General features: G+C 31.3%; 1 pseudogene; it reads right to left on the minus strand.

Moving 5' to 3' along the window:
• The window catches only part of LOC109118905 (cytochrome P450 704C1-like), a 43,747-nt pseudogene extending 26,767 nt beyond the window's left edge, over nt 1-16,980 (minus strand).
• Between the last annotated feature and the right edge of the window lie 566 nt (nt 16,981-17,546).

Here is a 17,546-nt window from a genome sequence, read left to right on the forward strand (position 1 = left end):
TAATAAATATAATTTCAAAAACAGAATACAAATATGTTTGTTATTTGAAAAAACAGTATGAACAAAGAAAAATATAAAAAACAATTGATAAAAAAAATAGCTGAAAAAGAACAAGAATTACAACATAGAAAAAGAAGACTAGAAGAAAATATTTTAGCAGGAGTATGTAATAAATCAATATTAGCACAAAGAAAAGTTATATTTATGTTAGAACTAGAAATAGATTGTCTTGAATATAGGCTACAACATAATATAATACATAAATTATAATGAACAAAGAAGAATTTGCAGTAGACGAAAAGACATATGAAAATCAAGACGGAATGATAATAAAAATAATATTTTCAAATTTAGGAAGAAGATATAAGAAAATAGGAAATAACCTATATTTAATGTTAGAAAAAGAAACAGCAAAATTAGAAGATAGTTTAACAGCTATGATAAGAATATCAAAAGAAAATGAAGAAATAGACAAATCAAAAGAAATTGAAAAAATAAAAATACAAGCAAAACAAGAAGTACAACATCTAGAAGAAATAAAAAATACAAGAATAAGTGAATTAGAAAAAGAATTAGCTAGGTTAAAATTATTATATAAAACTAAACAAAAACAAAAGGAAAAAGATAAAGAGCTTGAATTAACTAATGAAATAAAAGAGATGGAACAAAAACTAAATGAAGATCTTGAAGTAAATGAAATAAACGAAAATGAATCAGATACAATAAATGATCAACAAGCAGAAATAAGTGATATAAGTGAGACATATACAGAAACTCTAGAACAGGTAAATAAACCAAAAAAATTAGAAATAAACACAGGAGATATGAATAGACCTAGTACGTCAAGAGTTAAAACTCTAGACAATAGTCCCAAAAATTGTCCTAGAATTAGTCCCAGATGGACATCACCAACTTATTATACAGAAAGTTATCAGCAATCAGATAGAACTAACGCAATATGGAATAGTAGATTAAATAAAAATTGGATACAAAAACCAATAAACGAACAATATAATTTCTTAGATCTAGACTGTGTTACAGATACAAATAAAGCGATATTACTATGGATAGAAAATATATCTAAGCAACTAATAGATAATAAAATAAAAACAACAGAAACACCAAGGTATATAGAAAGAACATTTGTAGGAATAACAAGATTATGGATAGAAAATCTACCCTTAGAAAGTTTAGAAGTACTTATAAGTGATAAGAAAATGGGTGGATCTCCACCATCAACAAATATTGATATACTAGATAAATATGAATCAGCGATAAGAAGTGAATTTGGAGGTATGACCACAGATATAAGAGAACAAAATAGAGAAAAAATAATAAATAGACAACTTATGACAAAATTAGCTATATGTAAATTGTGTTATGTAGAAGAATACGCTTGTGCATTTAAAGAATATTATTACAAAGTAAAATACAATTTTGATGAAGCAAAAGAAATAAGAAAATAATATTTTACGAAATTACCAGAACCATTTAGTACAAAAGTAATAAAAGAATGGAATGATGAAGGATTAGTAAATACTTTAGGAGCAAGAATAAAATTCTTACTTCAATGGTTCATACAACTATGTGAAAACCAAAAAGAAGAATTGAAAAAGGAAAAAGTACTTAACAAAAATTTAACCTGTTGTAAAAATAAAAAAGCACCACAGTTCAGATGTATAACAAAAAATTATAAAAAGAAAAAACCGAGGCAATATAAAAATTATAGAAAAACTAAAACTATGTATAAATACAAAAAACCAAGACAAAGATATTATGTAAAAAATTATAAAATGAAAAGACCATATAGACCAAAAAGGAAAATATCCCAATGTACATGTTATAATTGCGGAATGATAGGACACATAGCTAGAGATTGTAAGTTACCAAAAGACCCAAAAAAGAAGCAAATTACAGAAATAATTATAGATAGTGACAAATATATGCAAATAGAATATATAGACTATGAACTAAGTGAAAATGATAGTATATACGAAGTATAAGACATAGAAATAGAAAATGAAGAAGAATATATTAATCTAAATAATGATATAATAGACGAAGAAATATAATGTCTGAAGACGATATAAAAATAATATCCAAAGAAGATTATCAAAATGAAAAGTTATCAGACCAGAAAATTATATTTGATAATACAATTTTTGAACAAAAAAAAGGAAAAGAGTTAGACTTAAGTGTTGAAAAAGTACTTGAAATACCTACTTTGAGAAATTGGTTTAAAAGACAAAAGGAAGAATATTATGTAGTTAGTCAGAAAGAAAATATTATAGATTGTAAATATGCAAGAGGAAAAGCATATATACCTATACTAAGTAAACGAATAATAAATAAAGAAATACAAGATATAAAAGCTAAAACACCTATAAAATATGTACATTTAGGAGGAACAGAAATATTAATAAAAGCTTGTTTTAGAGAAGGAATAGATACACCTATTGAAATATACTTAGCAGATGATAGAATTGTACACCCTATAGAAAAAAGCGTAATTAGTGCAGTAAAAGGAAACCTAATATACCAAAAATTTAAATTTATAATAAGTGCCAATTATACAGTAGCATTAACAGATAGGAATATAGATAAATCATTAGTATTATATTGGAAAATGTCTGGAATAGAGTTAGCACTAGGCAGTAAAATATTTACAGCAAGATGCAAAAACTTGTATATATTAACAGCAAAACATAAAATAACAGCAAGAAATAAAATCGATAAAATAAAAATAGAAAATCCTTTCGAAAAAATAATTACTTAATAGACAATAATGACTATAGTTATAAAGAAATTGATACAGAAGAAGATTTAGAAATTGTAAAAGAAAGATTAAGCACTTCAAGTGTACCAAATATGTTAACAAGAGCTACCTCATCAAGAATGAGTACATCTAAAAGAAACTATGAAATCCCACAAAACTTATTAGATAAGGAAGAAATAACAGCATATCATTATTTCATAACAGCAATAATAGACCAAAGAAAATATAAAATTTTACTAAATACAAGATAAGAAGAAAATTACATAACAAGAGAGTTAGTACTAGAAGAAGAAATTATAAAAACAGGACGCATATGCCCTGAATTACCTAGTGAGATAGTAAACACAAATGAAGAAACAACGGAAAAAGAAATAATTATAGGAGGAATACCCTTAGTAATACCATTTAAAATATACCAAGGAAACCATAATATTACATTAGGAATAAAATGGTTAGAAAAAGTTAAATCGTACAACATAGAAAATGAACAATTAACAATAACCTGTCAAAATAAGAAAATAATTATAAAAAGAACAAAATGATTAATGAAAATATTTATACTTGCAAAAATTATTGTAGAAGGATATTACAACAAATATTATACCCCTATGATAGATACAGAAGCAAAAGCGAATATATGTAAATATAATTGCTTACCAGAAGATAAATGGGAAAAATTAAAAACACCTATGGTAGTAACATGATTTAATAATGAAGGAAGTATGATTAGGAATAGAAGAAATGTATAATTTTGAATTTACTACAAAAGATATGTTATTAGGAATGCCATTTTTAGATAAATTTTATCCACATATAATAACAAAAACACATTGGTGGTTTACTACACCATGCGGAAACAAAATAAGAGCAAAAAGAGTAAATAATAAAAAACGAAAACCTATAGAATGGATAAAAGGAAGTGAAAAAATAAACCAATAAATGGAAAATATAAGTAAGAAACAAATATCACAATTAGAAATCATTATATTTACAATAGACAAAGTTAAAATAATAAATAAACAACTAGAACAACTATATAACGAAGATCCATTACAAGGATGGGAAAAACATAAGACAAAAGTAAAAATTGAACTAATAGATGAAAATAGTATAATAACACAGAAACCACTAAAATATAACTTTGATGATTTAAAGGAATTCAAAATTCATATAGATGAACTATTAAAAAATAATTATGTACAAGAAAGCAATAGCAAACATACAAGTCCAGCATTTATAGTTATAAAACATAGTGAACAAAGAAGAGGTAAAAGTAGAATGGTCATAGATTATCGTAATCTAAATGCTAAAACTAAAACATACAATTATCGAATACCAAACAAAATACTAAAAATAAGGCAAATACAAGTATATAATTATTTTAGTAAATTTGACTGTAAATCAGGATTTTACCACATAAAATTAGAAGAAGAATCTAAAAAACTAACAGCATTCACAGTACCGCAAGGTTTCTATGAATGGAATGTTTTACTATTTTGATATAAAAATGCACCAGGTAGATACCAACATTTTATGGATAACTCTTTTAACCAGTTAGAAAATTGTATTGTATATATAGATGATATATTACTATATTCTAAGACACAAGATGAACATATAAGATTATTAGAAAAATTTATACACATAATTAAACACTCAGGTATAAGCTTAAGTAAATAGAATGCAGAAATTATGAAATCACAGATAGAATTTCTAGGAATACAAATAGATAGAAATGGAATAAAAATACAAACTCATATAGTACAAAAAATAATTACTATTGATGAAAATATAGATACAAAAAAGAAATTACAATCCTTTCTAGGATTAGTAAATCAAGTAACAGAATATATACCAAAATTAGCAGAACATTTAAAACCACTACATAAAAAACATAAAAAAGATGTTGAATACTATTTCGACAATAAAGATAAAGAACATATAAGAAATATTAAGAATTTATGTAAGAAATTACCAAAACTATATTTTCCTGATGAAAATAAAACATTTACTTATATTGTTGAAACAGATTCAAGTGATCATAGTTATGGAGGAGTTTTAAAATACAAATATGACAACGAAAAAATAGAACATCATTGTAGATATTATTCATGATTCTATACAGAAGCACAAATAAAATGGAAAATAAATAGAAAAGAGTTATTTGCATTATATAAGAGTTTATTAGCATTCGAACCATATATTGTTTATAATAAATTTATTATAAGAACAGATAATACACAGGTAAAATGGTGGATATCAAAAAAGTTAGAAGATTCAGTTACAACAAAAGAAATAAGGAGATTAGTATTAAATATATTAAATTTTACATTTACAATTGAGGTAATCAAAACTAATAAAAACGTTGTTGCAGACTACCTCTCAAAAGAAAGATACAATGAAAGACCTATTTGCTATGATGACAAATCTATGCCAAAAAATAGAAAAGATAGAAGCAGATGTACAAGATCTGAAAGGAAAAGCTAACAGTCAGAGCCATGACTATAAACATGCGGAGCTACGTCGTTCGGCGGACGCTAAACAGCCAGAACTAGAAGGAGACGTTGGGAAACTCCAAAAAATCCATAACAAAATTTGTTTAAATACAGCTGCAGGTACGAGCAAAAAATATAGTGAGAAACCAAAAAATACAAACTTAAACCAACTATTCATAAAACCATTTATCCAAAATCCACAAGTACCTATACCCGTGGAACCACAAACATCCACATATGCAGTTAGTCTACAGAATGACAAAAAGAGATACAACTACATTACGCAGTCCTACATCAAAAACATATACAAAATCCAGACATATTTAAACTTGAACCCAAGATCTACGCAAACAAAAACCCCCGAAGAAGACTATATAAACCAGAAGTTACAGAGATATAACAAACTTATAGCACAACCTAAAACCAGTCCAAATTTAGTTAAAACATGTTATAGCTACGGACTACTAAATACAGTATATACATGTACCGGAGAAGAAATAATTGGAATACCGGAATTACATAGAGATTTGTGACATATAAGAGAATTACTAAAGAAAACCTATTTTACATAAAATTCTATACAACACCAGCTGAGATATTATACGAGGAGATAAAGTCGCCAATACAAGTTGTAAAGATAGGCCTTACTAGAGATATGATTATACCGGAAGAGATAGAGAAACAAATGGAGATACCAAAGATAGAAATACCAAACTTTTATGCGAATAAAAGAATAATTGGAATAGCAACAATTATACAAGAGTTAGCCAATAATTATTTAAATGGCAATTATATTTGGAGTTATTATGCACGAGATCAAGTAATGATTTATTCGAAATCCAAAGAGCTAAGGAAATCAGATATGGATGAAGTCCAGCGATGTATTTTGTCATTACTAAAGCCAGAGGAGCAACCAACTACAAGAGCCTTGAAGAAAGAATTCATTTCAGAGGAGTTATTAGTAAGATATTGTAAACTTATCAGCAACAAATACCCAGATCATAGATACTCCAAGTGTAACAGAAAAGATAACGTAATACCAACAGTTGATTTGGGATAATAACAAAATAAATAAATCAAGCTATATCAAAGAAAATTCATACAAGATAAAAAAAAAGAGAAAAGAGAGATAGATATCTGTGTATAAAGTAAAGTATTTTGTTTTTTAGTGTTTATCGTTTTGTGTCGGCTGAATATCAGCCATATGTAAAAAAGTATTATAAAAGTATGTCGTCCAATAATAAAAAATAGGCCATTAGTAACAGTAATGTTTTTGGTTTTTTGTGTCGGCCAAATATAAAAAGGCCAAGTGTAAAGTAAGTGTTGGCCATTTTGGCCAAAGGTGTAAACTTTTTGTGTATAAATAGAGGGCTTTCCCTCTGATAAATGCATCCCCCTTTCAAATAAAAAAATAAAAAGAGAAAAGAGAGATAGATATCTGTGTATAAAGTAAAGTATTTTGTTTTTTTAGTGTTTATCGTTTTGTGTCGGCTGAATATCAGCCATATGTAAAAAAGTATTGTAAAAGTATGTCGGCCTATAATAAAAAATAGGCCATTAGTAACAGTAATGTTTTTGGTTTTTTGTGTCGGCCAAATGTAAAAAGGCCAAGTGTAAAGTAAGTGTCGGCCATTTTGGCCAAAGGTGTAAAGTTTTTGTGTATAAATAGAGGGCTTTCCCTCATAATAAAGGCATCACCCTTTCAAATACATCTCTCTCTCACTGTGAATTCTTTTAATTCCTCTTCCACCCCACATTGCCTAGTGTAGATTTGATTCGTGTTTCGGGAATATTTTTCGAGTTGAATATGTTGGATTTTTAGTGTAATAATGATACTATGTATTTGGAGAAAGAATCATTGAAGTTTAGACAATTTAGAGATGAAATACGAAGGAGATAAGTCATAGATTTTTTAGGCAAGGGCTGTGGTGTTGCGCCTTCCTTTGCGTTACAAAAGTTCTTCTAAATTTTTTCTCAGGCTCTTAGCGCCAACCAAAGCACCACAGAAAGTTTTCTAAACTTTGAGGGCTAGTGCCCCGCGACTGTCAGAGCGCCAGGGATGCCATTTCTACCTTTTCTTTCCCCACTATTGTGTACTAGCTCCTAAGTGATGTACCCACATTTCTTACACGATTCCAACACTCTAAGGTACATCTAAACATCATGAAATCATCTATAAACACGAGATCATGAACCTTGAATACATATTAAAATTCAAGGGAAGTTAAGATAAAATTCAAAGAAGTTAAGAGTAATGTCAAGAAATTAAGAAGCATGTCAAAACAAAGTTCTTAACAATTATCAAGGGTCTTTAATATAAATTTAACATTGTTTTAAGATTCATTTTTTAAGCTATGTAAAGAGTAAAGAGTAAAGAGAAAAGAGTAAAGAGTAAAGTTAAAGTTCATTACTCCAAAGGTATATGAGGACTAGTATTCCCTAAGAGATTTAAAAGGTTTTCACATTTAAATAACAACAGAAACTTAGATTTCCAAAGAGCCTTCAGGGTAGTTTTCATAAAAGAGTAATAGCTTTATTAAATGAAGCTAGTAGGGAAAGTAAAATTTTAAATAAAGTCTTTGAGCTATATTTTTGGGCATTAATCTCAAATTACATAATTAGTATACTTTAAAAAAACCATATGAAATAGTATATTTTGGGAGTAATATTTAGCACCGAAATGGGGACGAGCATGAGTTCAAATAACTCACATCTCCATGAAACCATTTAGCCACCATGAGTAGAAAAGGGTTATAACTCTTAGTTGAACCCTTTCAGTAAAGGACTAGTTGATCCACTAGATAGTTAAGGTCTTATTCCTATGGTCGGGTATATGATGCGCTCGCAGCGTGAGCTAGATCGCTATCATCTCTATAACTCATAAGTAATGGTTGTCCATTAGAGAAAGTTCCACAGAAGTTTAATGTATTTATATATGTACAGTAGTCTATTTATATTTTTACATACATCTTAGAGTTAATAGTATCATTGTACACATTCAAATTTTATATCATGTTTTTAAACATGTTTTCTTTATATTGCTCTTGATTTTAAATTACTTTATATTGATATGAGTCAGCATTATTGAGGTATGTTATTCATGAGTTTAGTAGAGCCAAGGTATGTGTCCTTACTATTTTTAAGCACAAGTTATTTAATTATTCGAATTCGCATGCTCGTACGTTCAATGTACCTATGCCATTTTCGTTTTGAGACATGAGCAATATAAAGAAAAACTGTTTAAAATATGGTTTTCAAACACTGTGTATGTAAAAATACAATTTACTCTGAGACGTATGTAAAAATAAAAATAATCTAATGTAAACTCATAATCTTAACAAAAAAAAACATATCATGCTTCCTCTGAAAGTATACTCGTGGAATGCATGAATGATGTCCAATACCCCCATTAACACTAAGTAGAACGTCTAGAGGAACCATGCAACTATTGCTCTAGGAGTTTCTCTAACCGACAACCATCATTTAAGAGCTATAGTGATGATACAACAATTTACCTCACATTGCAAACAAAACCTATTCACAGGTAAAGGTATAAGACCTAAACTTCCTAATGGATCCTAGTAAATTGTGAAAAAGGTTCATCCAAAATATATGACCCTTTTCTACCCATGGTGGCTACGTAGCTTATGGGGGTGTTGGTTTTTTTAAACGCTCTCCCATATCGGTGCTCAATACTACTCCAAAAATATGATACTACCTCTTTATGTTTCAAGACCATACTTCTTTTTGTTATTTGAGATTACTGGTCTATGATTAACTAAAACGCTATCTTTGAAATCTCAGTTTTCTCTCATCCTAAATCTAATAACATTTTAAACATTTGGGAATACTTAGTTCACATATATTTCTTTGAAGGAAATACTTTACTTCACTGTGAAATAAACAAAAAACTTAAGTAATAAAACAAAGTTAACACGTTTGTAAATGACTTATAAAACATGAGATGAACTTCTACTTACTATTTACTTCGCTTGAAACTTGTGTCTTAAAAAAAGTTGAAATGTTATATAAGACTCTTGAAAACCTTTAAGAACTCTATGTTGACTTACTTCTTAGCTTTAAAGTTGACTTCTTAACTTCCTTGACTTTTATCTTAACTTTTCTTGAATTGAATTATGGATTTAAGGTTCATGATCTCATGTTTATGGATGATTTCGTAATAATTAGATATGCCTTAGAATTTTGGAATCTACTAAGAAATATGGGTACATTACTTGGGAAAAAGTAAGAGAAGATTGGGAATGAATAGGGTGAACAAGCGTCCTTGGCGCTCCCCAAACTTCAGAGGCCAAGTTGGTGTAATCTGGCTGGTGCACGGTCCCAAGGACTTTCAGAGAAAGACTGTCCTTTGGGTCTATGGGAGGCGTGGTGCCTCACAGCTCTACGGACGTGCATTTCAACTTTTCTGCTCCATTTTTCATCTGTAAACCTTCTAAACTTCCATTTCATTTCACAAAACACTTAGAATCACTAATACCCTCAATGAACAATAGTTTAGACTCAATAAACAACCCAGAAACATGAATCAAATCAACTCTAGGCGTGAAAAAATTCAACCAACAAGAATACCACAAAATTCTTCAAGAACTTCAATTTTCATCATTCAATCTACTCAATATTGCTTAATTAAACTAGTTGGTATGTTAAATAACCCAACACGAAACGATCTCACGTACTTTTTAATTTATCACCCCCAACGAATTCCACAAGCCGAACTTCAACGATATTAAATGTTCTTGCTTCCTCTTCTCCTTTCTCCTTTTCTTTTCTTTTCTCTCAAAACTCTAACTTGTTTTCTGAAAGCGTGAACAAAATAAGATCACTTTACACCACAGTTAATTACCCAAAACGAAATAGAATATTTGTCTAAGGTGAAGATAACTTTTCTCTTTCCAAATCTGGATGGGACTACCCTTAATCTAACAACCCGACTTTTGAAAGATATAACTCACTCATACAATATCAAAATCATGCAAACTTGGCGGCGTTGGGAAGATTTCGCCAGGGGATATCCAACCATATCAAGTACTACCTCTAACTCATCCCAATCTATGAGTTATTGTCGTTTGAAGTTGACCAAAAATGCACTTTTCCTAACTTAAGAAAATTTAAGATTTTAATTTTTTTCCGAAAGTGGATTTTTCAACTTCTAAGCTTCTTCCTAGCTATCTCAATTTGTGAGATGTTACTATATCTCCCCCTTGGGAACATTCGTCACATCCCAACTTAATATCAATGTAAAGAAAAGGATTAGTATCTTAACTTTTCCAGATTCGAAGAGATGTGGGTATCTCTTCTTCCTATCATATTTAGTTTCTTAACTAGCTTCTATGCAAAATGATTTCCCTCCTCACCAATTTTCATAAAACCCTAGGTTGTTTATGATTAGGAGTCCGATTAATGAATTCTCAAAACCCTAACTAGGTGTTACTGCCCATAAACAACCTCCCTTTCCTTGATAATAAGTTCTTTGTAACTAAACTCATGCAAAAAACTCTTGTGATTGGTGAACACTTCCAAATGAATACCATAAAGATAATGACATCAAATTTCGGAGCAAATAAAATGGCAACCAAGTCTAAGTCATGAGTAGGGTAATTGTTCATATGAAGTTTCAACTCTGCTGGTGTCATTCTGTATGTCTAAAAAGATAGGATGATTATCTAGAATGATGTCAATGCCGAAGTGTATTTATCTCTCAGGGATACTCCGGGTAGGTCATCAGGAAAGACTTCAGGAAAATCTTTTACTAGTGATACTTAAATTGACTGAATAGGACGTATCTCAATACTAGATTCTTTAACTCGGACTAAGTGATAGACACACCTCTTAGAAACTACCTTCCTTTCCTTAAGGTACGAAATGAAATGACCCTTAGGTACCGTTGAACTGCTTTTCCACACTAAGATTGGCTCTTTTGGAAACTGAAACTTGACTACTCGAGTTCTAGAATAAACTCAGGAATAAAAGTCAAAAAGCCAATCCATACCAAGAATGATATCAAACTATATCCTGTCTAACTCAATTAAATCAGCCATGGTACTTATGTGGTTAATGAAAACTGAACAATCACAATAGATATTCTCTGCTATAATGGACTCACAAACAAGTGTGGATGCACCTAATGGTTCACTAAGTTGTTAAGGAATAACCTCAAAATTCACATTAACATACGGAGTAACAAAACATAAACTCTCTTCTAGATCTTCCAAGGCATAACAGAAAAGTTTCAATTTTTTTGACAGCATTTGGCAAATCTTCATGCTCTTCGCGACCATTGATAGAATATAGACGACTTGTTTATCCGCCGGTACCATTTCCCTACATGTGTTTTGAAAACTCTTCATGAAGTGGCCCTCTTGTACACACTTAAAGGAACCTTTCTTGCCCTGACAACACTTTCCTGGGTAGGTTCAACAAACATAGAACATGAAGGAGACCTGTTACCTCTTTGTGTCACACTAGCTTAATATTGTTTAGGTCCAGCTCTGAAGTTTTACGAATTCTGTCCAGTATAGACACCTTTATTTCTAGGTGCAAGTGCACAAGAAGATGACGAAGTAGGTCAGTTTTGTTCTTTTAGAAAGATGATCAGTTGACATTACTCTTCTTTTTCCTGGATTCATTTCTTGTCTTGGCCATCTTATTCTTGTACTCCTCCATATCCCTAAGATTCTCTTCCTCTACCTGCTGCACATAGATCATTAACCTTGAAATGTCGATGTACCTAATAAGAAATGCTAGCTGGCTCCCCTTTCTAGATAGACAACCTAACCTAGCAACATATTAACTCATCCTACTCTTCATGTCTTTAACCATATCCGGAGCATGACGGGATATTTAGGCAAAATTTCAATCCATATTAATATTCATGAACACTTAGAGAATCCTTCTTAAGTGTGAGTAATTCTCGTACCATAGTCTCTTTCAATTCTTATAAAAAGACACGCCCCAAGAAGGCCTCTTCAAAGCACGCCCAACTCGCAAGTGATGCATCTTTATCCTTACCCTCTTTCAACTGATCAAACAAAGTCCTAGAGACATCCTTGAATTCATATATAGCTAGCTCAACTCTCTTAGTGTCAACAACATGCATCACTTAAAATACCTTTTTTATTTCCTTATTAGTGTTTTCTGGATCCTCAGTAGTGATCCAACTAATAAACTTGGGGGATTCATCTTAAAGAACTCACGAATCCTCGAAGTGTCAACCCCTTCTTTTCGAGCTCCTATTTTTTCACCAACTTGGTTAGTCATAACTTGACTCAACATCCTAAATGCCTCTATGAAATCAACATTAGTAACTTATCTTTGGGGTTGTACTTCAGGTGAATTCGGTAACTCTTTCTCTCTAACGTCCCTCCAAACTGGATGACCTCTGACTATTCTTTGTGGAGGTATGATTCTCTTCAAAAACAATTAGGCAATAATTAGAAGGAAACTTTTGAGATAAACTCTAACGCATAAAGTGAGAATGATTACTAAATGTTGTAACCTCAAAATCATAGATGTGGTGCGCTTCACATAGATGACTAAGACTCTACAAACACGGTTTCATTCACTCACAAGGACTCTGAAACTTTATGCTCTAATACGAAGATTGTTAGGACTTGAGCCTACACCCTAGACGTGGCCGACACCGAATAACAATTGTTGATCTAGATAAAATCCTAGGCCTAGCTTATGTAACTCAACGAAAGACTGAAAGTTTTAATAAAAGATTAAGATTATAACTAACTTAATTGGCTAGAAATAAAATCATAATGTTTTAAAAAATTAACAGTTACCTTAGCCAAAATGGAATCTAAAATTACAAAATAATTTAATTAAAAAATTATGACAAAAGAAATAATTTTTGATTCACTTTTTGTGAAGCCTCGAATAACTGAGATGGATGTTGGGACAGACCCAAAGCATCCCAATGAACGAAACAAGAAAGCAATCAAAATGGATCCTCCAGAAAGAGAGGAGACTCATTAATTTACTCTAAACTGCTCACTAGATCAAAGGTGCACTAGAATATGGATCCTAGTTACCTGCATCATTATCATGATACGATGTAGGCCAATTGTCATCAGCACATTGAATGTATGAGTATGCGAGTTGGAATGCTAAACAACAACTTATGCTTTAAAAGGATAAAGAAGGAACATTTACCTTATCTCTATTCAACTCATGAATAACTAACTCATTATAACTAATTCATTTCATTATGTAACATTTTAATGACATGAGCAATATAAAGAAAAGTTTTTTAAGACATGGTTTTCAACTCTGTGTATGCAAAATTACAGTTGACTCTGAGATGTATGTAAAAATACAAAATAATTAAATGTAAATTCTTAAACATAACAATAAAGACATAGTATTTTTCCTTTCAATGTATACAAGTGTAATGAATGAATGAAGTCCCATATCCCCATTCATACTAAGTATAATCTCTTGAGGAACTATGCAACTATTGTTGTGGGATTTTGTCTAACCGACACTCATTACTTAAGAGCTATAGTGATGATACAACAATTTAACTCATGCTTCAAACACATCCTATACCCAGGAAAAGGTATAAGACCTGGACTTTCTAATCGATCCACTAGTTAATTAAGAGAACTGTTATCCAAAAAGTATGACCCTTTTCTATCCGTGGTGACTACATTGTTTATGAGGGTTGTGGGTTCTCTGAATGCTCCCCCATATCATTGCTCAATACTACTCCAAAAATATCATACTAGCTCTTTATGTTTGAAAACCATAATTCAATTTGTGATATGAGATGAGTCGTCAAAACATAGATCAAAGACTATATTGAAGATCTCGGTTTTCTCTCATTTGAAATGTAACAACATTTTAAACATTTGGGAATACTTAGTTCCATACTTTCAAGAAAATATTTCACTTTACTCCGAATTAAGCTAAAACATAAGTCATAAAATGAAGTTAACACATTTGTCAAAGACTTATAAAAATTGAAAAGAACTTCTACTTACTATTTACTTTTCTTTAAGCTTATATCTTCAAACAAAGTTACAATGTCTAAAAGAGACTCTTGACAAACTTTAAGAACTTTACTTTGACTTACTCATTAGATTTAGACTTTACTTCGTAACTTCCTTGACTTTGGTTTTAACTTTCCTTGAATTGAATTATGGATTCAAGGTCCATCATCTCATATTTATGGATGATTTCATGATTTTAGATGTACCTTAAAGTGTTGGAATCTACAAATAAACGTGGGTACATTACATGGGAACTAGTACGAAAAGATTGGGAGTGAATGAGATGAACTGGCGTCCTTGACACTCTGAGAGGCGTTGGGCGCCAGGCCCCAAACTTCAGAGGCCATGTTGGGACGCTCTGGCAGGCGCTCTGCCCCGAGGCCCTATGTAAAGAGAGAATCTTGTGGGGCTACGGGAGGCGCGGCACCCAAGAGCCCTACAGACGTGCGTTTTGATTTTTCTTCTTTGTTTTTCATTCCTAAGCCTTCTAAAATTGTATGTATATTTCACCAAGCACTTATAATCACTAATAACCTTAATGCCCAATATTTTAGACTCAATAAACTACCAAGAAACACGAATCAAATCAACTCTTGGCATGTAAAAACTAAACCAACAAGAATTCAACAAAATTCTTCAAGAACTTCACTATTCATTATTCAATCTATTCAACATCGTTGAATTAAACAAGTTTGTGTGTGGGTTAACTAACCTAACACTAAAAACCTCACATACCTTTTTAGGGATCACCCCCGCCGAATTCCACAAGCCGAACTTCAATAATCTTGAACGTTCGTGCTTCCTCTTTTCTTTTCTCTTCTTCTTCTCTCTTCTCTCAAAACTCTAACTTATTTTCTAAAAGCGTGATGAACTGACTAAGATTAGATAAGACCACAACTATTTACCCAAAAATGAAATAAAATATTTGGTAAGGAAAAAAATGACTTTACCATTCCCGAATCTAGATTGTACTATTTGTAATCCAACAACCCAACTTCAAAAAACAATCATAAGATATAAAAAGCGTGTAAACTCGACAAAAAGATCTCTCCAACAATATCAATAACTACCTCAAGCTCTTCCAGATCTAGGAGTTATGGCCGTCTGAAGTTGACAAAAACACATTTTCCCCCAAGTTAACAAAATTTCCATATTTTATTTTTTTCCAAAACTGATTTTTTCTACTTCTAAGTTTCTTACTATCTATCTAACTTTTCGATATATTACAATATCTCCTCTTTGGGAACATTCTTCCTCGAACAATATTATTTCTTAGTAGGCTTATGGTGTAACATCTTACATTCAGTTCTTACACCGAACAACAAAATATAAACACAAAATGCCAGATTTATATCTATTCAAATAAAAGGATTAGTAACTTAATTTGGAACTTCTCCAGATTCAAAGAGATATACGTATCTCTTCTTTCTATCCTCTTTAGCTTCTGAAGTAGTTTCTCTCTAAAATGATTTCCTTTCTTACCAAATTTCATAAAACCCTTCATGGGTGAATCTTTAAAGTAATGCCATCATCTACCATTGGACCACACAACTTACCTTGATATCTTAATACACCATCTCCACTTTGTTCAAATCCATCATTTTTAATGATCAATTTCTTGTTATTCAAGCTTGATATGGTGTTGGTATTTCGTGCCTTTTACTTATGACACTAATGTTGATTCAGACTAATTAATCACTACTCCTATTCCTTATGTGGAATTAATTGATAAAACTCCTAATTGTGCAAGTCTTTGCTCCTCCTTTTCTAAGACTTTCTTATATTTTTCAAAATGGGTTTCTACTACCTATAAATAACCTTCCTTGCCTGAGATTAAGCTCTTTCTAACAAATTGCATGCCAAAAATTCTTTCAATTGGTTAACACTTCCACATGAACACCATAAATATAATGACATCATATTTCGAAGCAAATATTACAACAACAAAGTCTAAGTTGGGTAGTTTTTCTCATGAACTTTCCATTCGGTTGGTGTCATTCTGTATGTCAGAAAATATAGGACAATTAATCAAGAATGATTTCTATACCGAAGACTATTTCTCTCTGAAAAGAGACTCCAGTTAAGTTATCAGGAAAGACTTAATTTAATAGTAAAACATAAATTAACTTAATAGGAGGTATAGCTAAACTAAAGTCATTCAATGGGACTGAGTAACAGACACACCCCTTGAAAACTAACTTCCTTTCCTTAAGGAACGAAATAAAACGACCCTTAGGCACTGCTGAACGACTTTTACAGTCTAAGATTGCCTCATGAAATTGAAACTCGACTACTCGATTCTACAATTAATTGATTCATAAAAGGCATGAAGCCAATGCATACAAAGAATGATATCAAATTCAACCTTGTCTAACTCAATTAAACCATCCATGCTAATCTTTTGATTGACAAAACATGGACAATCACGATAGACATTCTCTGCTAGAACATACTTACCAACAGGTGTGGAAACACTGAATGGTTTACTAAGTTGTTAATGGATAACATCAAAATTTACACTAACATATGGAGTTACAAAATATAAACTAACTCCCTTGATCTAGAAAGGCATAACAGTAAAGTCAAAGACTTGAATCATACCAATGACATCATTTGGCAAATCCTCTGGCTCTTGGCGACCATTGAGAGAATTTAGGAGGTTCATTCCTCCGCCGGTACCATTGCCTTGCATTTTCTTTGGACAATCTTTCATGAAGTGACCCTCTTGTCAACACTTGAAGCAAACTTTCTGTCCCTGAAGACACTTTTCAGGGAGGATTGTACCACACCAAGAATATGAAGTAGCCCACTACATCCTTGTGCCACACTAGCTTGATATTTTTTAGGTCTAGCTCTGAAGTTCTGCCAATTCTTGCTAGTATACACATCTTTATTTCTAAGTGAAAATGCACTAGAAGATGACACAACAGGTACCTTTTGATCTTGTTGAAAAGATGATCGGTGTGCATTACTCTTCCATTGCCCAGATTCATTCCATGTCCTTGCCATCGTATTCTTGAACTCCTCTCTATCCCTAAGCTTCTCTTACTCTACTTGTTGCACATAAAACATTAACCTTGCAATGTTCACGTCCTTAATAATCATTGCTACCACCCTCTTTGCTTGATAGACGACCTAACCTAGCAACAAACAAACTCATCATACTCTTCATGTCTTTAACCATATCTGAAGCATAACGAGATATTTAAGCAAACTTCAACCCATATTCATGAACAACTATATTATCTATCTTAAGTA

The sequence above is a fragment of the Solanum lycopersicum genome, chromosome 11, assembly GCF_036512215.1.
Source record: "Solanum lycopersicum chromosome 11, SLM_r2.1".
Classification (NCBI taxonomy): Eukaryota; Viridiplantae; Streptophyta; class Magnoliopsida; order Solanales; family Solanaceae; genus Solanum; species Solanum lycopersicum.